Source organism: Lampetra fluviatilis, chromosome 62, assembly GCF_964198595.1.
Source record: "Lampetra fluviatilis chromosome 62, kcLamFluv1.1, whole genome shotgun sequence".
NCBI classification, from domain to species: Eukaryota; Metazoa; Chordata; class Hyperoartia; order Petromyzontiformes; family Petromyzontidae; genus Lampetra; species Lampetra fluviatilis.
The window spans coordinates 687,568-712,379 of NC_136336.1; positions in this window are offsets into that span (position 1 = coordinate 687,568).

A 24,812-nucleotide genomic window follows, 5' to 3' on the forward strand; every position below is an offset into this window, starting at 1 on the left:
GCTCCGCACGCTCGAGACATGACTAAAATCGCCCCCCGGCCCTCAAAAGATGGGTGAGGTGTATGTTAAGGCCGGGTGTGTATCGTTACGACTCGCCCGGGGCTGCGGCAAGCAGAGGACGGCAGGGTGGTAACTTGAGACGCCTCGCAGAACTCGAACGATGACTTGACTGCTCCGTTGTCTCACACCCGAGCCAGGACGGGAGAGCTCCCGCCCCAGCAGCTGCAGCGTCGTCGTCCTCTCCTCGCAGCTCCTCCTCGCAAAACAGCAGCTCACAGCAGGCTGCTCACCCCGCGGCACCTCCAGATGGCAGCGCAAGGCCGCCTCTATGCCGCGATGTTGAAGATGGCGGCGTCTCCCCGCCGCGGTGAAGACAAGATGGCGGCTTCCCGCCGTTTCTCCCCTGCCACGCCCAAGATGGCGTCTTCGTGCCGCGTGGCAGATGGCGCTGGCAGCGCAGGCAAGGCGTCGGCCTGCAGACCACCATCGGCTCCCCCCAACGCCGTCCTCGGCGTGGTGAGCTCACACAGTTGCGCCAGCACGATTTTCAAGGTCTCCAGCTGCGCCGCCATCTGTCTCCGTCATAAGTCGGATGATGTAGCAGATGATGGCGCAGGAATATTCTTTCTTCTGAGCTGTTTCGACATGCCGTTTCACTTCTGACACCAGTGTAATAAAGGACTCGATCCTGGTTCTGTCTCCGTTGTCCTTTATTCGGGTTCTTACACTTTTCCCACACGGCCCTCGCTCAGAGCTCTCCCCTTGGCAGCTCCGTAGCTGCCTTCGCTCCCATAGCCTCCACACCTCTGCAGCTCCGCTGCAGACTCCTGTACAGTCCTCCGGCTGCACTCACTGCAGCTCCACCGCTGCCCTCGCTGCAGCTCCAACGCTGCCCGTCCCTCCTCCGTGCTAGGTCACCGCTGGCCGACGGTGCCAAGTCTTACTCTCCGTATGTGTGGCGATCTCGCCACTCCTCGACCTCCGCCCTGCGTGGCCTCACTGTAACTCTATCTCCCACACTCTCTCTTCCACCCCGCTGACTGGCGCCGTCATGACCCCTCAGCCACCATGCTGAGGTACGGCGACCACCCAACGTAGTCTCCACTCTTCACTCCCCCGACTGACCCAGATTTCTTCCTGTCTCCCCGCTATACCATCTCCCCCCACGTGACCCTGACTCCTCCCTCTCGGATCGTCACATCCGGCCCGCCCATTTACGCCCGCATTACATTAACCAGCGAAGAGTGAAGACCAGCTAGAATAGGCCCCGGAGCTCCCCTGGCTCGCTGTCCTTGTCAGGACCGACCAGGGCAAGCCGGTGGCGTGGCCCCGAGAGCCCAGACTGACGTTCTTATAAGAGCCGGTCTGGAGACGCAGGGTGCCGGGATCCCAGCTTGACCAGGGCTGGGATAGGTAGCCTCCCCTAGCTCCGTAGTGGAGGACTCGGGCGTAGGTTAGCGGGGTTAGACGTTGTGTCTCCCTGTTAGACGAGTGAAGGGGACGATACCCCTTCAAGTGTTGTGTGTACCCGTTACTGTACACGAGTTGGTATTAATAAATAAGTGTGCCTCCGACCCCGTCGTCAAAGCCTCCTAAATACTTACTACATCTGGGGTCAGAAGTGATCGTTCAATGATGGACACACGAGGGACGACGCGTACCAGGGAGTCGGAGATGGAAGACACCTCGGCCGAATCGGCACCAGAGATGGCCGAGGTCGGATCAGAGCAGCCAGGGCCGAGTACACCCGCGCCGCTACGACAGGAAGGGAGGGATGCATCGGCCGAGGGACTTCGGCTGGCTCACTCCCGCCTGGCAGAGTTGCTCTACCACGTTGGAGGAGATCACGCGGCTGGGGGTTGGAGGGGCTGCGCGGGACGACGACGGCAGCCGACGCGCAGCGCCGTTTCCCGCCACCCCGACGCGGCTCGCGGTTAAATTTCCCGCCATCGCTACAGTGGGAGCAGAGGGCGGGGCCGGCCCGCGTCAGGTGACTGCCGAGGGCCAAGCAGAAGCCGTGACATCATCAACACCGGCCAGCGCGTCAACAACGGAGCGACCGGCGATGCCATGCTCGCAGCCCGCCCACACTGTAACGTGTGCCGGGAACGACGGAGCGCGATCCACGACCACAGACGTCGCGTTACAGCAGCGACTGCCGCCTCTTAAAGAGTTCGTGGGCGCGGACGGTGACTGGGGTGGCTTCAAGAGACGGTTCCTCGCTCATCAGGAGATGGCGAACTGGACGGACGGTGAAGCACTACGCGCGCTGCCAGCGATTCTGGACAACGACGCCCAGGCTACCCTCACCTCGGCGCCTAAGGAAAAGCGCGCCACGCTGCACTTGGCGCTGCAGCTACTGTCCGCTGTCTACGGGCCGCCTTCAGACTGCAGGAAGCTGTTCCTCGATCGCCAGCGGGGCGCCACCGAATCGCCGCTGGCTTTCCGGACGGCTCTCCTGGCCCTGGCGAAGGCAGCTTTTCCGCGGATGGATGAGGAGGGAGTGGACGCTATGGTGGCGGAAAAGTTGTTGCTACTCGCGGATGAGCTGGACGTCGCCGTCTTGGCTCAAGACGACACAGAGATGTCTTCCCTGCTGGTCGCACGCCACATCCACGGGGGCTTGCGGTCCCTACGTCGCACGGCTGCCAAGGGGGTGGCCGGCCATGTCATGGCGGCTCCCGCCCTTCCATCGGTGGAGGTCTGCGGGGTGGAGCGGCGGGAGGAATGGAGATCTGCGGGACCACAGGCTCGGAACGGACCGAGCCGCCAGGAGCAGCCCAGGCCATCTGGGGCGCTCACACGCTGCTACAACTGTGGCCTTCAAGGCCACGTGGCTTCAGGATGCCGGGCTCCCCGTCAGCGCGGGGCGACACCTCGTCAGGACGCCGCGCCGTCTCCACCCAAGCTCCAGCAGAGAAATACGGCGAGTCGTGGCACCTCACACGTTTGGCCCGTGCACACATCTGACACACACTCACGCGCTGAAACGAACAGGGCTCGCAAATCGCCGGCCGTTGCGTCGGATTGTTCTGAAATGCGGCGAGCGCTCCAACCGGGCCAGTGGTCGGAGCTCGCCCATCGTGTCGTTGCAGCGTCGGCGGGGTCGTCGGTCGTGGTCGGTCATATTGATGGGGTTGAGGTGCGGATTCTAATTGACACAGGAGCATCGGCGACAATTATATCTGATTTGATTTATAACATCCTTCCCGTTCAAAGTCGTCCGTTGCTCCCCGTTGACGTGCCAAGCTATGCTGCTAACGGGGGCTCGCTGGGCATCATTGGGCAAATCCGCGCCAAAATTTGCATTGGAGACATTAAATTATCCGGCCCTGTATTGGTTTCCTCCTCGCTGGCGGTTCCGTGCCTGTTGGGGACGGATTTCTTGGCCAAAATGCCCATTCGTATATTGATCGACCAGGGGTGCATCGAACTCCCGTCGGGCCGACGTGTAACATTTTTGTCTTCCCCTGCCACGGAGCGTCGGGTGTTTGCGACCGTGCAGGCGCTCGTGGAAAAAACTGTGCGCGTACCCCCGGGGGCTCAGATGCTCGTCCCTCTTAGGTTGCGTCGGCCGTTTGCTGAGGGGGTTGCGGATCGGTGGGTCTTGTTGGGACCATCTCGAGCCGGGGTCAATGGACCCGATTTGCTAGCGGCTCAGACCATGGTGAAAGGGGATGGGGACCCATTCATTGCAGTCCTTAATGTGGGATCGCGAACGGCCGTGGTTCCACAAGGGACCGTGCTTGCACACGCAACGCCGGCACCCTATGAGGAACCACTCGTGGGTCAGGTAAGCACCGATCCTCCGTCGCGACCGCATTCGGACTGTGATGACGGATGGCTGGATGCGCTTTGCGCGGGATCAGTGGACCTGTCCGACTCACAGCGTGGGAAGCTGCGAGTTCTCCTGAAAGAGTTTGCCGACGTTTTTAGTCAACACAAATTTGATATTGGTTGTACTAAATTGCTGCGACACCATATTGACACGGGTGACAGCGCGGCAATCCGCCAAAATCCTTTTCGGTTGAGTCCCGCCGAAAAGGATCATGTCAAATCGGCCGTTGATGACATGCTAGCCGCCGATATCATATCCCCTTGCAACAGCCCGTGGGGCGCACCGATCGTTTTGGTGAAAAAACACGACGGCTCACTGCGGTTTTGTGTCGACTTTCGGCGGTTGAACAAAATTTCAGTGGCAGATGCGTACCCGCTTCCTCGAATGGATGAGTCGCTCGATGCCTTGGCGGGGGCGCGATTCTTTTCCACCCTGGATTTACTTTCTGGATTCTGGCAGCTTCCTCTGGATGACGAATCAAAACCTAAGACTGCTTTCCGTACACCACACGGCCTCTTCCAATTTAACCGCTTGCCGATGGGCTTACATTCTGCGCCGGCAACTTTTCAGCGGTTAATGGAACTGGTCTTGGCGGGCTTGCAATGGGATTCGTGTTTAATTTACTTGGACGATGTCATCGTCTTTAGCAAAACATTTGATGAACACCTCCAGAGGTTGCGTGCTGTTTTTCTCAAAATGCGGGCTGCCAATTTGAAATTTAAACCGCAGAAGTGCCATTTGCTCCGCGAATCAGTGCGGTATTTGGGTCATATTGTTGGACGCTCGGGGATATCCACTGATCCCGCCAAAACGAAATGCGTCAGCTCCTGGCCGACTCCCACCTCGGTGGGGGAGGTCAGGAGTTTCATTGGGTTCGTGTCGTACTACCGACGGTTTGTGGCTGACTTCGCTACGATCGCGAAACCCTTGCATGCCTTGACATCCAAGGGAGTCAGGTTTCGTTGGGGGCCAGAGGAGGACGCTGCTTTTCGCGCCCTCCGGGATGCCCTGGTGGGGGCTCCGCCGTTGAATTATCCTGATTTCTCACAACCCTTCTTGCTCGATACAGACGCAAGTAACACGGGCATTGGGGGCATGCTGTCCCAGCTCATTGGTGGCGTAGAGCATGTGGTGGCTTACGGTAGTCGGGTGTTGTCTCCGGCGGAACAACGGTACTGCGTTACCCGTCGGGAACTATTGGCGATTGTTTATTTCATTCAGCAGTACCGCCCGTATCTGTACGGTCGACTTTTCACCGTCCGTACAGATCATGCGGCTCTGCAGTACGCCCTGCGGGTTCAACAACCATCGGGGCAGTTGTCTCGATGGTTGGAGATTCTCCAAGACTACGACTTTGTCACCACATATCGTAAGGGCGTCTGCCACACGAACGCTGACGCTCTGTCGCGGTTGCCACCCACTTCGGAGTGCGCTTGCCTCTTGGGTTCGGGGCGTTGTAGGTCCCCGAACACGGATTCGGTCCTCGTGGCCGCCGCCGATGCGCCTTCAGCTTCGGGTCCTATCGAGCAAGAAGGGAGGGATTCCTTGCTGGGGTCGTCCGTTGCGGAGTGGGGACGCCTCCAAATGGAGGACACCTCCCTCCTCGCTCTGCGCCGTCGCATCGGGGGGGTTGGTCAGGGGGCGGCGAACGTTGACTCGTGGGGGTTGTTCCAGGGGCTTTTAATGCACTGGGACGGGAAATCCCGCCGCCAACGGCTGGTGGTGCCTGCAGCATTGAGGGGTAAGGTGGTGTGGGCTGCGCATGAGCGGCTCCTGCACTTGGGGACTCACAAGACCCTTGTCATGCTCCTGCTCGATTTCTTCTGGCCGGGCATGGCAAAGGACGTGGGGGATCTCCTGGGGTCGTGCACGCAATGCGCACAGCGGAAGCCACCGGCGAGGGGTCCAACCCTCCGCTGCAGTCCATAAAGGTTTCCCGGATTAACGAGCTCGTTGCTCTGGATATTCTCGGGCCATTTCCCGCTACACCCAGGGGAAATAGGTACTTATTGACAGGGGTCGAATACTTCACGAGATGGCCCATGGCCTGGCGCCTGGCCAACCAGTCGGCAGCAGCCGTCGCGGAGGCCTTTGTCCAAGGCTATGTCCTCGACAAGGGTGCTCCGGAACGGCTGCTGACTGATCAGGGTAAGAATTTTTCGGGGAAACTCCTCCGCGAGGTGTGCGACCTCTTGGGTACGGAGAAAATTCGGACCTCCCCATATCACCCACAAACTGGCGGGATGGTGGAATGGCTGCATCAGACTATCACGGCCATGCTGTCCCAGCAGGTATCGGAATCCCAGACAGATTGGGACCTTCGCATTGCCGGTGTGTTACAAGCCTACAGGATGGCTCCCCATGCGGCCACCGGATTTTCACCTTTCTTTTTAATGTATGGCCGCGAGGCTAACCCGCCTGTGACAACTCAGCTGAAGCTCTCGGCGCCTCAGGCGAAGTCTAAATTGTCCGAACACGTTAAATTTAACATCGGGAAATTAACTGAGGCGCGGGAAGCGGCCGCGCAAAATTCTGAACTCCGCCAGAAGGCGAACGAGAGGCTTAGGCTGGGGCGGGCACATGTGTTCAAATGGAAACCAGGGGACAGGGCATGCGGGCACTGTCCCTAGGTGCCACTGGCGACCTCGTCAAAGCTGGTACGGCCGTGGCGGGGGCCCGTGGAGGTTGTACAGGTCTTGCGGCCGCAATGTGTACGCGTCAAGTGGGGGAGGCGTCGGTGGTACGTGCACCCCTCCAGGTTGAAACCGTTCATTGCGCCGCCCCGTGGTTCGCACACACACACGCATGGCCAAACGTGTGAGGGGTCCGCCGACTCCCCGGCTTCGCTGCTTTCGCCTAACCTGACACCGACTGTTCCATCTCCAGGTGCACCAGGAGTGATGGGTCCACGACCGCCAACCCCTCCCGGGGGGGTCGGGGGTCACTCAGCAGCCGGACTGTCGACACCCGCCACTGGGCGAGCCGGGGCGGACCCTTGTGACGGGCCCGCCGCGAGAACGCGCGCCAAAACGCGCAGACTTTTGTGAGGTCGGCCGTTGGGGGGCCCTTGCGGAAGAAGGGGGGGCGTCCAGAGTGCGTGTATATATGTTGGTTTTGCGGAATGGGGTATTTATTCAGGGTGGGTGCGTCGGGAGTTTTTTTCTGTTCCTCTTGTTATTGTTGTTGTTCTTGTTAAAATTTCGCGAGGCACACACGGTTTTGGGGGGGGATGCACCTTTATTGTGATTTTGTTGCAGCCGGGGACGGCTGCGAGCTGTACAGGGGGGGGGGGGGGGGTGATGTAGAGGTGTAATTGTGGAAATGTATGGGCTCGGATGGGTAACAAACATAAGGGGCGTGGCTAGGGCCGTACACAGAGGAGGTGCTCACACCGACGTCCGCACCTGCATCCCCCACGGGCCCCTCCCGGGGGCCGAGTGCTATAAAAGGTGGTGAGCCGGAGGGCTCGAGGTCGAATGTTAGCTTTAACCAGCGAAGAGTGAAGACCAGCTAGAATAGGCCCCGGAGCTCCCCTGGCTCGCTGTCCTTGTCAGGACCGACCAGGGCAAGCCGGTGGCGTGGCCCCGAGAGCCCAGACTGACGTTCTTATAAGAGCCGGTCTGGAGACGCAGGGTGCCGGGATTCCAGCTTGACCAGGGCTGGGATAGGTAGCCTCCCCTAGCTCCGTAGTGGAGGACTCGGGCGTAGGTTAGCGGGGTTAGACGTTGTGTCTCCATGTTAGACGAGTGAAGGGGACGATACCCCTTCAAGTGTTGTGTGTACCCGTTACTGTACACGAGTTGGTATTAATAAATAAGTGTGCCTCCGACCCCGTCGTCAAAGCCTCCTAAATACTTACTACACATAAGCCAATCATCTCAGTCCGTCAACCCATGGCACCACCTGGGTCTGTTCCCGTGACCTCCTTCCAGCGAGCCTTCGACACTTCACGTGGCTTCAAAGTACACCTGACCTGGCACAAACACCGTGGTGACGTCATATGCACTTGTGTTTGGAGGGAGCGGTGGCGCAGCCGTTAGCACGCTGCGATACGAACTCATCAACTCGAGTTTGATTCTCGCTCACGACCAATAACAGTAGCGAATATGTGAACCGGTCCGAGGCCTCCCCTAGGTCGACTCAGCCTCAAATGAGTACCTGGTGCGATGTGTAAATATCGCCACTGGGGAGATAAAGACGGCCGGGCATGGTGCTGGCCACCGATCCCTTCGTTTGACGTTCTGGCTTTCATAGGTGCTCAACAGAAAGTTGATATCTCACAGAAAATTTATATCAAAAGATAGTTGATATTTGCAGTGAGGGAAAAAAGTATTTGATCCCCTGCTGATTTTGTACGTTTGCCCACTGACAAAGAAATGATCAGTTTATCATTTTAATGGTAGGTTTATTTGAACAGTGAGAGACAGAATAACAACAACAAAATCCAGAAAAATACATGTCAAAAATGTTATAAATTGATTTTCATTTCAATGAGGGAAATAAGTATTTGAACCGCTCTCAATCAGAAAGATTTCTGGCTCCCAGGTGTATTTTATACAGGTAACGAGGTGAGATTAGGAGCACACTCTAAAAGGGTGTGCTCCTAATCTCAGTTTGTTACCTGTATAAAAGACACCTGTTCACAGAAGCAATCAATCAATCAGATTCCAAACTCTCCACCATGGCCAAGACAAAAGAGCTCTCCAAGGATGTCAGGGACAAGATTGTAGACCTACACAAGGCTGGAATGGGCTATAAGACCATCGCCAAGCAGCTTGGTGAGAAGGTGACAACAGTTGGTGCGATTATTCGCAAATGGAAGAAACACAAAATAACTGTTAATCTCCCTCGGCCTGGGGCACCATGCAAGATCTCACCTCGTGGAGTTGCAATGATCATGAGAACGGTGAGGAATCAGCCCAGAACTACACGAGAGGATCTTGTCAATGATCTTAAGGCAGCTGGGACCATAGTCACCAAGAAAACAGTTGGTAACACACTACGCCGTGAAGGACTGAAATCCTGCAGCGCCCGCAAGGTCCCCCTGCTCAAGAAAGCACATATACATGCCCGTCTGAAGTTTGCCAATGAACATCTGAATGATTCAGATGACAACTGGGTGAAAGTGTTGTAGTCAGATGAGACCAAAATGGAGCTCTTTGGCATCAATTCAACTCGCCGTGTTTGGAGGAGGAGGAATGCTGCCTATGACCCCAAGAACACCATCCCAACCGTCAAACATGGAGGTGGAAACATTATGCTTTGGGGGTGTTTTTCTGCTAAGGGAACATGACAACTTCACCGCATCAAAAGGATGATGAACGGGGCCATGTACCGTCAAATCTTGGGTGTGAACCTCTTTCCCTCAGCCAGCGCATTGAAAATGGGTCGTGAATGGGTATTCCAGCATGGCAATGACGCAAAACACATGGCCAAGGCAACAAAGGAGTGGCTCAAGAAGAAGCACATTAAGGTCCTGGAGTGGCCTAGCCAGTCTCCAGACCTTACTCCCATAGAAAATCTTTGGAGGGAGCTGAAGGTTCGAGTTGCCAAACGTCAGCCTCAAAACCTTAATGACTTGGAGAAGATCTGCAAAGAGGAGTGGGACAAAATCCCTCCTGAGATGTGTGCAAACCTGGTGGCCAACTACAAGAAACGTCTGACCTCTGTGATTGCCAACAAGGGTTTTGCCACCAAGTACTAAGTCATGTTTTGCAGAGGAGTCAAAACTTTTTTCCCTCATTAAAATGCAAATCAATTTATAACATTTTTGACATGCGTTTTTCTGGATTTTTGTTGTTGTTATTCTGTCTCTCACTGTTCAAATAAACCTACCATTAAAATTATAGACTGATCATTTCTTTGTCAGTGGGCAAACATACAAAATCAGCAGGGGATCAAATACTTTTTTTCCTCACTGTAACAGAGAGCTGATCGGTCTCTGGTCACCTGCCATAAAAACTAAAACTAAATTATTTTCTCATTTTACCAGGTAAGGCCCACTGAGCTATGTAGCTCTTTTTCAGAAGCGACCTGGCCATCACAAATTATAGATCAACCAATTGGCCAATTACGTGGAAATTTATAGCAGCCAAATATTCTAAACGCACGTTCATTCTGAATGCGGAGGGGGAAAACCGGAGGTAACTGTAGAAATATACACGCGGCCACAGTGAGAGAGAACATGCAAACTCCAAATATGCAGCAGGCAGTGTCAGGGTCAAGATCGAACCCACGAACCTCCTGTATACCAGGCGAGGTAGTTAAGATCTCGCCAGCCACCATGGCGCCCCTTCTGCTGCGAAAGCTTGGCAGGAACCTTCTGAAAAAGAGTCTCGAGACTCAGCGAGATTGTCCTTTGGGTAAACCAGCGAAGTAAATCAACAAATGTTTTATCCTCCTACAGATCTGTGCAGCTTGTGGGATTTTAGCTTCACTTTGACCGCGTGCACACGGCCATGGGGAAGAGGGGAAGCATGGGATATATTTCAACAGGGGGGCTATGCACGAAACGACTGTGCCCCCCTCTCCTTTCTCCCGACTCACGTTGACTGAAGTAGCTACTACAGATGTTTTTTTTTAAACAACGTATACAATAATATGTAGGCTACATTTTTGTTTTAGTTGCACCGTGTATTGGGTTTAGACGAAGACAGTCTCACACTAACAGGATGAATTAAAACGTAATGTAAAGCTAACAATACGACTAAAAATGTAGTTATTGTGTGTCCAGTGTCAGGGTTGAGAAGCTGTGGTAGGAATTAGAGCTATAGTGGTAGACTGGGACCTCTAGTGGTAGACTGGGAGCTCTAGTGGTAGACTGGGACCTCTAGTGGTAGACTGGGAGCTCTAGTGGGAGACTGGGACCTCTAGTGGTAGACTGGGGGCTCTAGTGGTAGACTGGGACCTCTGGTGGTAGGCTGGGAGCTCTAGTGGTAGAGCTGGGAGCTCTAGTGGTAGAGCTGAGAGCTCTAGTGGTAGAGCTGGGAGCTCTAGTGGGAGACTGGGAGCTCTAGTGGGAGACTGGAAGCTCTAGTGGGAGACTGGGAGCTCTAGTGGGAGACTGGGAGCTCTAGTGGTAGTGAAGGGAGATCTAGTGGTAGACTGGGAGCTTTGGTGGTAGACTGGGAGCTCTGGTGGGAGACTGGGACCTCTAGTGGTAGACTGGGAGCTCTAGTGGTAGTGAAGGGAGATCTAGTGGTAGACTGGGAGCTCTAGTGGGAGACTGGGAGCTCTAGTAGTAGACTGGGAGCTCTAGTGGTAGACTGGGAGCTCTGGTGGAAGACTGGGACCTCTAGTGGTAGACTGGGAGCTCTAGTGGTAGACTGGAAGCTCTGGTGTGAGACTGGGACCTCTAGTGGTAGACTGAGAGCTCTAGTGGGAGACTGGGAGCTCTAGTGGGAGACTGGGAGCTCTAGTGGTAGACTGGGACCTCTAGTGGTAGACTGGGAGCTCTAGTGGTAATGAAGGGAGCTCTAGTGGTAGATTGGTAGCTCTGGTGGTAGACTGGGAGCTCTAGTGGTAGACTGGGAGCTCTAGTGGTAGACTGGGACCTCTAGTGGTAGACTGGGAGCTCTAGTGGTAGACTGGGAGCTCTAGTGGTAGACTGGGAGCTCTAGTGGTAGACTGGGAGCTCTAGTGGTAGGGATGGGAGCTCTAGTGGTAGACTGGGAGCTCTGGTGGTAGACTGGGACCTCTGGTGGTAGACTGAGAGCTTTAGTGGTAGACTGGGAGCTCTAGTGGTAGACTGGGAGCTCTAGTGGTAGACTGGGACCTCTAGTGGTAGACTGGGAGCTCTAGTGGTAGACTGGGAGCTCTAGTGGTAGACTGGGAGCTCTGGTGGTAGACTGGGAGCTCTAGTGGTAGACTGGGAGCTCTAGTGGTAGACTGGGAGCTCTAGTGGGAGACTGGGAGCTCTAGAGGGCTGTCCATAAATAACATCACGCACCTAGGGGGGGGGACAAGGGGTTTGAGAAATGTGATGTCACATAAAAATGCGCAACTTAAAATAAATATAGACAACAGGTTCTACTTAATGAAATAGAATTGTTATAACAATACTAATTTTGATTAATTTTCATTATTAAAATTTTGATTATTTAAATGTATTGAGGTCACCTTTTATTTATAGGAAAGATTATATTATAATATATAATATAAAGATTATATTATAATGTGAAACATAAGAACTAGAAGTCAAACTATGTCACACTTTTACAGAGAATAATACTTCTCTCTGGTTATTTCGGTAAAGTCACGTAGATAGAAAAAATATTAAAAGAAAAGAAAACGCAACATTTTGGTCGCAACACAAGCGTCCGTCTTCAGGTGAGAAAAAAATATCTGCTGTTGTGGCTTTTTATAGGCACGGGAGGGGAGAGGGAAGGGGGTGGAAGAAGTTTGGCTGTAGGAGTTCACAGGGGAGAGGGGGGAGGGTTTGTGTCGTGCAGGGACGGGAGGAGGCTAGCAGCGGGGGGAGATGGGGGAGGGTTTTGTGGCGTGGATGGCCAGGTGGGGATCAAGAAATTAGCAAGTAGATGGACTTGTAGTACAAGTAGTAATCGGGCGATTACTACTACTGGGTGAGTGAGGACAACGAGTTTTCTCAGAGACAAAACTTTAATCGAAAAGATGGATTCAGATTGAGCAATGATTGGAAGGATCTACTTGGTTCTTTCGGTAAAGTCACGTAGAAGGGAAATAATAAAATAATAGAAATAAAACATAATAAAATAAATCTCACGACGTTTCGGCCACAACGCAAGCAGCCGTCCTCAGGTGAAGAACAGGTCTGTCGGAAAGACAGCGTCTGAATGAAACACCACCAGGCTTGGAGCGTATATTTTAGCTGGGTTGGAGGGGGAAGAGCGCCTTGACAAAAGAATGTGCATATCAAGAGGAATTTAGCATATTTATGGGAAATGCAGATATGGGATTAGTCATTACTTGTGGAATGCGTAGGAGGTGGGCGGGGGGTTTCAAAGTCATAACAGGCCCGTGCATTATGCAGGATTAGCAGCATCAAAGGGAGGGAGTAGGGTTAGCATTAATAAAGGGAAGGAATGTTAATAGTATGGAGCTGCAGAAACTAATATGCTTATAGACTATACATTGTAATATTACACTATGTATTATTCTACCTACCCTACTGTATACCACACTGCTGTATATTCACTATACAATTACGATACTATATATTACCTTATACATTGTATTAAACATTACACTTTTATACTATTTATTATTATACAATCTGCTATACACTATACCATTGACCGTCGCGTGAAAAGTAGTAAGAGGAAGCAACGAAATATGTCAATGGGAGAGTGGTGTTAGGAGACTTGCAGCGGAGCAAAGAATCCATTCCCTGCAGAGAATAAAAGATATATAGTCAATGCCAGTGAGTGGACTGCGGTCTGAAAGTCACCGTAAACATGAACACAATCAGTTAAGATCCGAAATGGTTTATTACGTCCTTCCAATGATTGCGGAGCCAGAATCCATCTTCTCGGTTGAAATTGTCTCTGTGTTTGTATATGTGGATCGCCTCATGAACGAATCTCTCATGGTAGCAAGATGGCTTACAGAGAACCTCTGTCTTGGAGAAGTCAATGTCATGTGAGCCCACTGAATTGTAACAGTGATCTGCCACGGCTGAGGTGTTTGTCCCACCGTATTTCAGGTCTGCTTTATGTTCACGGATGCTGTCCGAGACATGTCGTTTGGTTTCTCCAATGTAACTGCTACCACAGAGGCAACTTAGTTTGTAGACGCCAGGGTACTTACCCTTTGGTGACACCCACCTCAATCCCATATACAGTGAGGTAAAAAAGTATTTGATCCCCTGCTGATTTTGTATGTTTGCCCACTGACAAAGAAACGATCAGTCTATAATTTTAATGGTAGGTTTATTTGAACAGTGAGAGACAGAATAACAACAGAAAAATCCAGAAAAACGCATGTCAAAAATGTTATAAATTGATTAGCATTTTAATGAGGGAAATAAGTATTTGACCCCTCTACAAAACATGACTTAGTACTTGGTGGCAAAACCCTTGTTGGCAATCACAGAGGTCAGACGTTTCTTGTAGTTGGCCACCAGGTTTGCAAACATCTCAGGAGGGATTTTGTCCCACTCCTCTTTGCAGATCTTCTCCAAGTCATTAAGGTTTCGAGGCTGACGTTTGGCAACTCGAACCATCAGCTCCCTCCACAGATTTTCTATGGAATTAAGGTCTGGAGACTGGCTAGGCCACTCCAGGACCTTAATGTGCTTCTTCTTGAGCCACTCCTTTGTTGCCTTGGCCGTGTGTTTTGGGTCATTGTCATGCTGGAATACTCATCCACGACCCATTTTCAATGCCCTGGCTGAGGGAAGGAGTTCTCACCCAAGATTTGACGGTACATGGCCCCGTCCATCGTCCCTTTGATGCGGTGAAGTTGTCCTGTCCCCTTAGCAGAAAAACACCCCCAAAGCATAATGTTTCCACCTCCATGTTTGACGGTGGAGATGGTGTTCTTGGGGTCATAGGCAGCATTCCTCCTCCTCCAAACACGGCGAGTTGAGTTGATGCCAAAGAGCTCCATTTTTGTCTCCTCTGACCACAAAACTTTCACCCAGTTGTCCTCTGAATCATTCAGATGTTCATTGGAAAACTTCAGACGGGCATGTATATGTGCTTTTTTTTAGCAGGGGGACCTTGCGGGCGCTGCAGGATTTCAGTCCTTCATGGCGTAGTGTGTTACCAACTGTTTTCTTGGTGACTATGGTCCCAGCTGCCTTGAGATCATTGACAAGATCCTCCCGTGTAGTTCTGGGCTGATTCCTCACCGTTCTCATGATCATTGCAACTCCACGAGGTGAGATCTTGCATGGAGCCCCAGGCCGAGGGAGATTGACAGTTCTTTTGTGTTTCTTCCATTTGCGAATAATCGCACCAATTGTTGTCACCTTCTCACCAAGCTGCTTGGCGATGGTCTTGTAGCCCATTCCAGCCTTGTGTAGGTCTACAATCTTGTCCCTGACATCCTTGGAGAGCTCTTTGGTCTTGGTCATGATGCAGAGTTTGGAATTTGATTGATTGATTTCTCCTGTGAACAGGTGTCTTTTATACAGGTAAAAAGCTGAGATTAGGAGCACTCCCTTTAAGAGTGTGCTCCTAATCTCGGCTCGTTACCTGCATAAAAGACACCTGGGAGCCAGAAATCTTTCTGATTCAGAGAGGGGGTCAAATACTTATTTCCCTCATTAAAATGCCAATCAATTTATAACATTTATTGACATGCGTTTTCCTGGATTTTGTTGTTGTTATTCTGTCTCTCACTGTTCAAATAAACCTACCAATAAAATTATAGACTGATAATTTATTTGTCAGTGGGCAAACGTACAAAATCAGCAGGGGATCAAATACTTTTTTCCCTCACTGTATAACCTCTTGTTGCAGCAGCCCTTTCTTGTTCAGCAGTTCTACTGCTGTATCTTTCCGCCTGATGAAGATTGCTTGTGTTGCAATCGAAACGTCGTGATTTATTATTTATTTTTCTACTTGCGTGACTTTACCGATAGAACCAAAGAGTATGGATTCCTGCAGTCACGAAAACTTCAAATCAAGATCACACACATTTGTTTATTATTTTTTATATCAGTGTAATAAAGGTCGTGGAAGCGACTTCTGGAATCCTGTCTTTATTTGTCTTTCTTTACAACACTCCTTCACGCTGCTGACAGACAGCGTGAGAGGGATAAAGAGAGAGACGCGCGCTGCCCCGTGGCAGCCTCGACCCCCGCTCTCGCGTGGCCTCTCCCTCCGTTCGTTCCAGTTCTGACCACGTGTTGTTCGTCTCCACCCCTATTTAATACCTGGGTCACGTGGTACCTTTCCACCAATCCTGGTTAGCCTCTATGGAATCTTCCAGACTCCATCGTAGGCTCCCGGGACCACGCCCCTGACTCGTCTCCCCATTGGCTGTGGCTAAAGCCAGCAGAACCAATCCTCTACTTACAGCTGTCACCTTTCCATTACGTCAGGGCCACGCCCCTCGGCTTCCCCCCATTGGCTATGGACCAGGACCGGCAGAGCCAATCATCGTGACGAGTTGTGATCCGTCAGTGACCCGGATATATTCTCACATTACATCAGTATTAAATGTTTATACTATTATTATGTTACGTTAACATTCATAATAATATAGAGAGAAAAGTTTTTGGGTACAAAGATATCAAACAGCCATTTTTGAGCATGGAGTACCTACTAAATACACGTCATTCGGCAAGCGTACAATAGCCAACGCGTCTTCCATGATTAATTATTCCTCCATGAAATTTTAGTTCTTTGTACCCAGAAAATGGCGGCATGCTTATTTTCGCCATTGTCCTACTATGAACCATGAGTGACTGAAATTAACCATTTAGGATCTTTGATTTAACTACGGAGTTCCCTTATGGAAATGAAATTTTTTTTTACCGCTCACGATTCAGTATATCGCGCAAAAAGTAAGAAATTTTGCGCAAGAACTACTCATTTGCACAAATAAATAAATTGCGCATGTAATTTAATTTTTTTTTACATGTTTCTATAAAGGTGCTCCGTACTAGCTGATTTAGCTTTTTTTAAATACTTCGTATCAGTTTCAGTTTGAGTTAATTGAGTAATCATAGTAATCAAATAATCATAGACTTGCTAATCAAAGAATTTCTTAATCTCTCTCTCTGTAATCTCTTTCTCTCTCCCTAATCTTCCCCATGAACACAACTGACGTGCTTGCATCGGGGGATGGAATTCCTTTCCAGCTCAGACCCCGCCTGCTTTCCCTTTGCCACATATATAACCTTGTTGTAACAGCTCTCTCGCTGGTTCAGCAGTTCCACTGCTGGATTATTATTTTCCGCCTAAGGACGACCGTTTGTGTTGCGATTTTTTTTTATTTTATTTCATGTTTTTTACCTACATGACTTTACCGAAAGAACCAAAAAGTATGGATTCCTGCAGTCACGAAAGCTTCAAATCAAGATCTAATCAAATAATTCATGAATTTAATGCTATCTATTTAAAATATTGAAAATATTCAAGCTGGTCATTACTTTCAACTCAAATCATAAATAAAATATACAACATTTATAAAATAGAATAATGAAAGTTTATATTACACCAATCAAATACAATTTTTTTTAAAGCTAATTGACCGCTACGATCGATAAAAATAAAATGTACCAGTGTCTTTTTGACGCGTATGTGCTGGCATATCCTACAGAGAGCACAAAGGTTTGCCAAGAAGAAGTGGTTGAAAAGTGGAATGAAATAAAAAATGATACAGATTTGCAAGTTAAAGTTGATCATTGGTTGCAATAATTAAAGGTGATTTTCAGAATGGGAGCTCTAGTGGTAGGGCTGGGGGCTCGAGTGGTAGGGCTAGGAGCTCTAGTGGTAGACTGGGAGCTCTCGTGGTAGGGCTAGGAGCTCGTGGTAGACTGGGAGCTCTAGTGGTGGGGCTGAGGCTGTAGTGGTAGGGCTAGGAACTCTATCGGTAGACTGGGAGCTCTCGTGGTAGGGCTGAGGCTCTAGTGGTAGGGCAGAAGGATGAGTGGCAGTGCATTTGCCTCTTAGACCAGACTGTTTGGTTTGAGATAATTCTCAATGCGCGCTGTCGTTTCTTTATCTGCAACATGGGTGTGCGTCTTCACGGACAGCTACGTGCCTTGCCTCGCTCTCCCTAGCTGCTCTCTCCCGTCGAGTGGAATATTTAATTTCTCTGAGACTAGCCACTTCTGCCTTTCCCCGGAACGACGTCAGCACGTGGCAGGCTCAGGACTCAGCACCGAGCCGATATACACGGATCTATCTACACAAGGGCATTGGCTAGGAGATGTTAACTACCTCGCCTGGTATATAGGAGGCCATGGGTTGGATCCCGACCCTGTTGCCTACTGTATAGTTTGCGTGTCTGTTTCCCATGGTCACGTCGATTTTTCTCTGGGTTCTCCGGTTTACCCTCCACATTTATAATCAACATCAAGCATGTCGAGTATTTGGCTGCTATACATTTCCGCACAATGATAAGCCACTTCGTTGAGCTATCGTTTGTGGTCAGTTCGCTTCTGAAAAAGAGTTATGTAGCTCAGTGGGGCCTTACCTGGTAAAATAATAAAAAATAGTTTAGGTAGTGGACAAATGAAGGTGGTCATTAGTGCTTCCAGCACATTATACACTGTTACAGCTCACGTCGATGCCCGCTGCCAGCATGTTTTCACAGTCCCGGGACAATGGAAAAACATCCGTCTTTGATATCTCTGTAACTAAAAACCTTTCTGGATTAGACGTGCATTTCTGCAATCACAGTGACATTCAATGACGTTGACAAGAATCAGCAAATGAGGAGCCGAAAGCCTCGCCTTAGATCTGCCGCGTGCAAAGACCGCATTGGGCAGCTCCGTCTGGGTTCACGCGAGTCCACAAGCTCTGGGCACGAACAACAACAACAACACCCATTTACATTCTCAATTTACTTTGTCTCGGCTTTTAATTAATACGTTGTCCATGGGCTGTTGACGCTGCGTGAGTGGTGGTGGTGGGGGGCTCTCGCCTGCGGGGGATCGTCCCGTGAGAGGCGTCAGCCCCCCCTTCTACACCCTCGTATCCATCCGCCCACAACCCCCCCGCCCCTACACACCCTCCCATGCCCCTACCTCCCAAACAGAGAGAGCGCACGGCGCCGTATTTGGAGCCTGCGTGTCTCTCTCTCCCCGTGGTTGCGTGGATTTTTCTCCGGGTTGTCCGGGTTTTTTCCCTCCATATTTAGAATCAATGTCACGCGTTCAGAGTATTTGACTGCTATACATTTCCACCATGATTACGATAAGCCACTTCGTTGACCCATCGTTTGCGATAGCCAGATCGCTTCTGTAAATAGCAGCTGAATGGGGCCTTACTTGGTAAAAAAAAATAATATAGTTTAGTTTTAATTTAGAATGTCTCCATGAGATCTGGCCATTCTCATTCCACGGTTCGATGAACATGCTAATGTGAATTGCCCTTTCCCAATTAACATCTCAATAAGCCGTGTTTCCCCCGGGGCTCCTCTGTGTGTATCCTCCCCTCTATGTGTGTGCGCCTCCTCCCCTCCCTACGTGCTACCCGAGTGTATCGCTGTTCTACAATTGAACCTCATGGCGGGACCCCGGGGTCCCATAAGCCTCCGGCTTTCGCATAAACTGCATTGCGACGTCATATTATGTCTGTTGAAGGCGAACGATACGGCCATCTATTACTCTCGACGAGCTCTACGCGATGCGCTAATCAAAGTTTCAACGTTTTGTTTCTTCTGCGCATTCGTCCTCGCTGTGCTTGGACGACATGACAACAGAATGATCCGCGCCAGGTGGGTCGCGGCATTTATGTGCACTGTGGGACGGAGTCGCCAAAAATTAATAAATTAATGACGATTTTGATGTCGGTTTATTCGGGACCCCGGGGTCCCACCATAAGGTTCAATTTACGAGTTGAGCAAAATAAGCTGTCTCTACGGTATCATTTAAACCAGAAAGTGGGCCCTTTTTCCAAATTTTAGTTGATTATTTTATTCGGCATTCTATTGCAATGTTGTGGAGCTGATAACTCAAGCATTGCGCTGCACCCGCTATAACATCACCTTCACTGTGTATGTGACCAATAAACTTTGATATTTGTCATACCTTATTGATCGATGTGATAATTGTCATACCTTATTGATCAACGTTATATTTGTCATACCTTATTGATTGATGTAATATTTTTCATAGCTTATTTTCGATGTGATATGTCATACCTTATTGATCGATGTGATATTTGTCATACCTTATTGATCAATGTGCTACGGGGTGGCCACGTGGTCAGAGATTGCCGTGTTGGAGCACGCTCCCCTGGTCCAGCGCTTCCCAGGCGAGGGTTGGTGGATCACACAGAGATCCTTGAAGCTCCCAAACCCACTACGCTGCTGTCGAGGTGGCCACGGGATGGCAGTGCAGCAAGTGGATTCGTGAACTTGTCTGTGCAGACCCCTATGAGCATCATGCCCGCATTTGTACGAGTCTTCTGTGGGTACTCCGCTGATCTCCCATACACAAGACAGGAAGTAAAGGGCGTTCTTAATAATATTATTATTATTATCCCGTGTGAACGCTGTGCTTCATTTAGTCAGGCGAGAGACATTGAGAATCATTGTCGCTTTGGCGAATGGGATCTGGACCAGGAGTTGACATGTGTTAGTGGCGAGCAATGACAGATCCCCCACTCATGAATACAATGCGTTTCTCCATCGCACGTAAAAGACGTGTTTTTTTCAGGTCATTATTAGGATAAATATATTTTAAAAAGAGGTTGCCTGTTGAAATTATGTCACACAGTACGTAGCCAACCGTGATAATAGGTGAGGTGTATGTGTGTATGTTGAACTTCTTTTGCACAGTACATAGCCAACCGTGATAATCGGAGGTGAGGTGTATGTGTGTATGTTGAACTTCTTTTGCACAGTACATAGCCAACTGCGCTAATCGGAGGTGCGGTGTATGTATCTATGTTGAACTTCATTCGCACAGTACGTAGCCACGGTATCACTAGGCAGCCCCTGGCCTGGGTCTTTAGTCTGTTTCTGCCATGTGAATTGCAACCAAACTCACGACTATGACCTCAACTCCCCAAAGTCTTTGTGAAGGTGACAGATATACGAGTGGAAATGTTTTCTAATCCGGGGTGCCACGGTGGCTAGGAAATGTTAACTCCCTCGCCTGGTATACAGGAGGTCGTGGGTTCAATCCCGACCCTGACACCTGCTGTATATTTGGAATTTGCGGTGTTTCTCTCTCTCCGTGGTGGCGTGGATGTGTCTCCAGGCACCTCCGATTTTTCCTTCCACATTTAGAATCAACATGATGCGTTTAAGAGTTTTTGGCTGCTAAAATGTCCACATGTGATAAAACACTTTGTTGAGCTGTCGTTTGTGGCCAGGCCGTTTCAGAAAAAGAACCTATATAGTATCTCAGTGGGACTTATCTGGTGGTAAAATAAAAAAAAAGTTTAGTTCCAGTATTAAGTGAGCAGCTGTAGTTTATGGGCACAGGTGGCTCATATGCGATAATCCATCCAGCACTCTTTTTCTCTAATTTTCAACAAATAATTCGGTAAAGTCACCCATGAGCCTGCCCACTTCAATGACCACGCGAGATTTCCAAGGGGCGTCCATCACCGCGCTGGCATTTAAAGGCCCCCCTCGTGGGGGAGGCTCAGTGTGAGGGAGTTGTCCAGTTGAAAGTTCACTCAATTTAAAGGGCCGTGATTTATATGGCGTTGGGACATAACTCGTCACTCTCCACGTTAAGAATCGTTTGCTGCCACCGTTATGCCCTCCGCGTATATCTCAAGCCGAAGTGTGTGCGCGTGCGTGTGTGTCTCCTGACAAGGTAGTGTAGTGACAGTGTATGCATAACTTCCTTCGCACAGTACGTAGTTAATTGGAGGTGCGGTGTACAGTGAGGGAAAAAAAGATTTGATCCCCTGCTGATTTTGTATGTTTGCCCACTGACAAAGAAATGATCAGTCTATAATTTTAATGGTAGGTTTATTTGAACAGTGAGAGACAGAATAACAACAGAAAAATCCAGAAAAACGCATGTCAAAAATGTTATAAGTTGATTTGCATTTTAATGAGGGAAATGACTTAGTACTTGGTGGCAAAACCCTTGTTGGCAATCACAGAGGTCAGACATTTCTTGTAGTTGGCCACCAGGTTTGCACACATCTCAGGAGGGATTTTGTCCCACTCCTCTTTGCAGATCTTCTCCAAGTCATTAAGGTTTCGAGGCTGACGTTTGGCAACTCGAACCTTCAGCTCCCTCCACAGATTTTCTATGGAATTAAGGTCTGGAGACTGGCTAGGCCACTCTAGGACCTTAATGTGCTTCTTCTTGAGCCACTCCTTTGTTGCCTTGGCCGTGTGTTTTGGGTCATTGTCATGCTGGAATACCCATTCACGACCCATTTTCAATGCCCTGGCTGAGTGAAGGAGTTCTCACCCAAGATTTGACGGTACTTGGCCCCGTCCATCGTCCTGTCCCCTTAGCAGAAAAACACCCCCAAAGCATAATGTTTCCATCTCCATGTTTGACGGTGGGGATGGTGTTCTTGGGGTTATAGGCAGCATTCCTCCTCCTCCAAACACGGAGAGTTGAGTTGATGCCAAAGAGCTCCATTTTGGTCTCATCTGACCACAACACTTTCACCCAGTTGTCCTCTGAATCATTCAGATGTTCATTGGCAAACTTCAGACGGGCATGTATATGTGCTTTCTTGAGCAGGGGGACCTTGCGGGCGCTGCAGGATTTCAGTCCTTCACGGCGTAGTGTGTTACCAACTGTTTTCTTGGTGACTATGGTCCCAGCTGCCTTGAGATCATTGACAAGATCCTCCCGTGTAGTTCTGGGCTGATTCCTCACCGTTCTCATGATCATTGCAACTCCACGAGGTGAGATCTTCCATGGAGCCCCAGGCCGAGGGAGATTGACAGTTCTTTTGTGTTTCTTCCATTTGCGAATAATCGCACCAACTGTTGTCACCTTCTCATCAAGCTGCTTGGCGATGGTCTTGTAGCCCATTCCAGCCTTGTGTAGGTCTACAATCTTGTCCCTGACATCCTTGGAGAGCTCTTTGGTCTTGGCCATGGTGGAGAGTTTGGAATCTGATTGATTGATTGCTTCTGTGAAAAGGTGTCTTTTATACAGGTAAAAAGCTGAGATTAGGAGCACTCCCTTAAAGAGTGTGCTCCTAATCTCGGCTCCTTACCTGTATAAAAGACACCTGGGAGCCAGAAATCGTTCTGATTGAGAGGGGTTCAAATACTTATTTCCCTCATTAAAATGCCAATAAATTTATAACATTTTTGACATGCGTTTTTCTGGATTGTGTTGTTGTTATTCTGTCTCTCACTGTTCAAATAAACCTACTATTAAAATTATAGACTGATAATTTCCTTGCTAGTGGGCAAACGTACAAAATCAGCAGGGGATCAAATACTTTTTTCCCTCACTGTACGTACATCATACCTATGTACAGGGGCTCACTTGCTCGCTTGCTGGCCCGAGTCCATGCGGCGGCGATCTGGACCCCAGTGCCCTGCTGGATCTGGCGCTGCCACGTGGGTGCACGAGCGACCCCGTGGTCTCCTCCATCGTGGCGATGGAATTCCACGACACAGCTTCAGCAGCGCGAGTGTGTGTTGTGTGCTTCTGTGTGTGTCTGTTTGTGGTTTTTTTCTCTAGCACGGCCTAGAGAAGAGATGGAGTGATGTGGTACAGGAGGATGTGGAGCTGAGTGGACTTGCCGATGACTGGTACCAGCGGTGTCAAGATCTGCCTCTGTGGAGGAGACTCGAGAAGGATGCTACTGGGCAGTTGGAGGCAGTCGCCCTCCAACAACAACGGAGGGGGGAGGAGCGATGCCGACAACAACGAGCGGAGTGCTGGGTGCTAAAGCACAGCAAGTTGGCACAGTAGGGGGCACAGGTGGTGCATCAGCCAGTCATCTCAGTCATCTCAGTCAGTCGACCCGTGGCACCTGGGTCTGCCCCGTGACCTCCTGCCAGCGGGCGTTCGACACTTCACGTGGCCTCAACGTGCACATAGCCTGGCACAAGCGTAGTGGTGACGTCACCGCCACTTCGTGGCGAATGGCGGTTGTTATTGTTTGTGTTTCTGTGTATGTTGTATATCCGTATATGTTGTGTGTCTGTGTGTGTTGTGTGTCTGTGTGTGTATCTTGTGTCCGGCAAAAACAACCCCCTACCTCCTCGCTGGTGCCGGACGGCAATGCTGTGGTGGATGTGAGCAATGCCATGGAGAGTAGGCCATTCCAAAATCGGCTATACCCCTTCATGGTGCTTGTAGCCAGCTCAGCTGCCAAATGGGGGCTCTGGACGGGTGCGAGGGGCTGCTAACCCCTCCACCTTCAATTAATTACAACAAAATCAAGGAAAAGACATCTAGCTAAGCTTGGCCCCGGGGGACAGGAGACTCGGGGTTCCTCCAGAAACAGCAAAAAGCGGGTGACCACGTGGAATGTTTGAACGTTCACTGCGGAGGAGAGGCTGCCACTCTTCTGTTGGGCCCTGGAGCAGTACTGCCTGTATCTCTGCGGTATTCAGTTGGTCCGATGGACTGGCTCTGGCTCCTGCCACCATGAGGAGTGGGCAGTCCTCGACTCGGGGCAGGAGACTTCCAAACAACAGGGAGTGGTTCTTCTGAACAAAGGAATAAAGGAGGTGCAGGAGCGTGGCAATAAGGTGTAGGAAGCTGTACGCTCCAGGCTACCTTGGACTCGCCTTCCCATCAACCAGAGGAGAAGAGTTGTGGTGGTTACTTATGCCTCCACCGAAGACGAACATTGGTGGAGGGATGCAGGCAAAGCCGATGAGCCAGATGCCTTCTATGACCTCCTGTCACAGGTGCTGGCGAAAGTGGCCACTCAGGATAGAGTCATCCTGTTGGGTGACTTTAATGCCAAAGTGGGTCATGATGCTGCCATCTGGGCTGTAGTGATTGGAAGGCATGGGCCAGATCAGCTCAATAACAACGGTAGGAGATTGCTATACTTCTGTGCAGCCCGTGGGCTTGTAATTAACAACACGCTGTTCCTGCATCGGCGCATTCACACAACATCATGGATGCACGCCTGGTCCAAGCAAGAACATCTGCTGGACTATATAGTGATGGAACAGCGGATGCGGGCCCATGTCCTTGACACCAGGACCTACCGTGGAGCTGATCTGCCCATTGACCATTGGCTTGTCATCTGCAAGATGCGCCTGCCATTCTTCCACTCCGGTGGTGGGTGGACATCCAGGACCCCATTCGAACCCACAGTGGCCTGATCTCAGCTAGCTGATGAAAGTTGCAAGCAATAATTGCATCATCGCTTGCAGTTGGGGTTGGCATCCTCCCTCCCTACCCCTG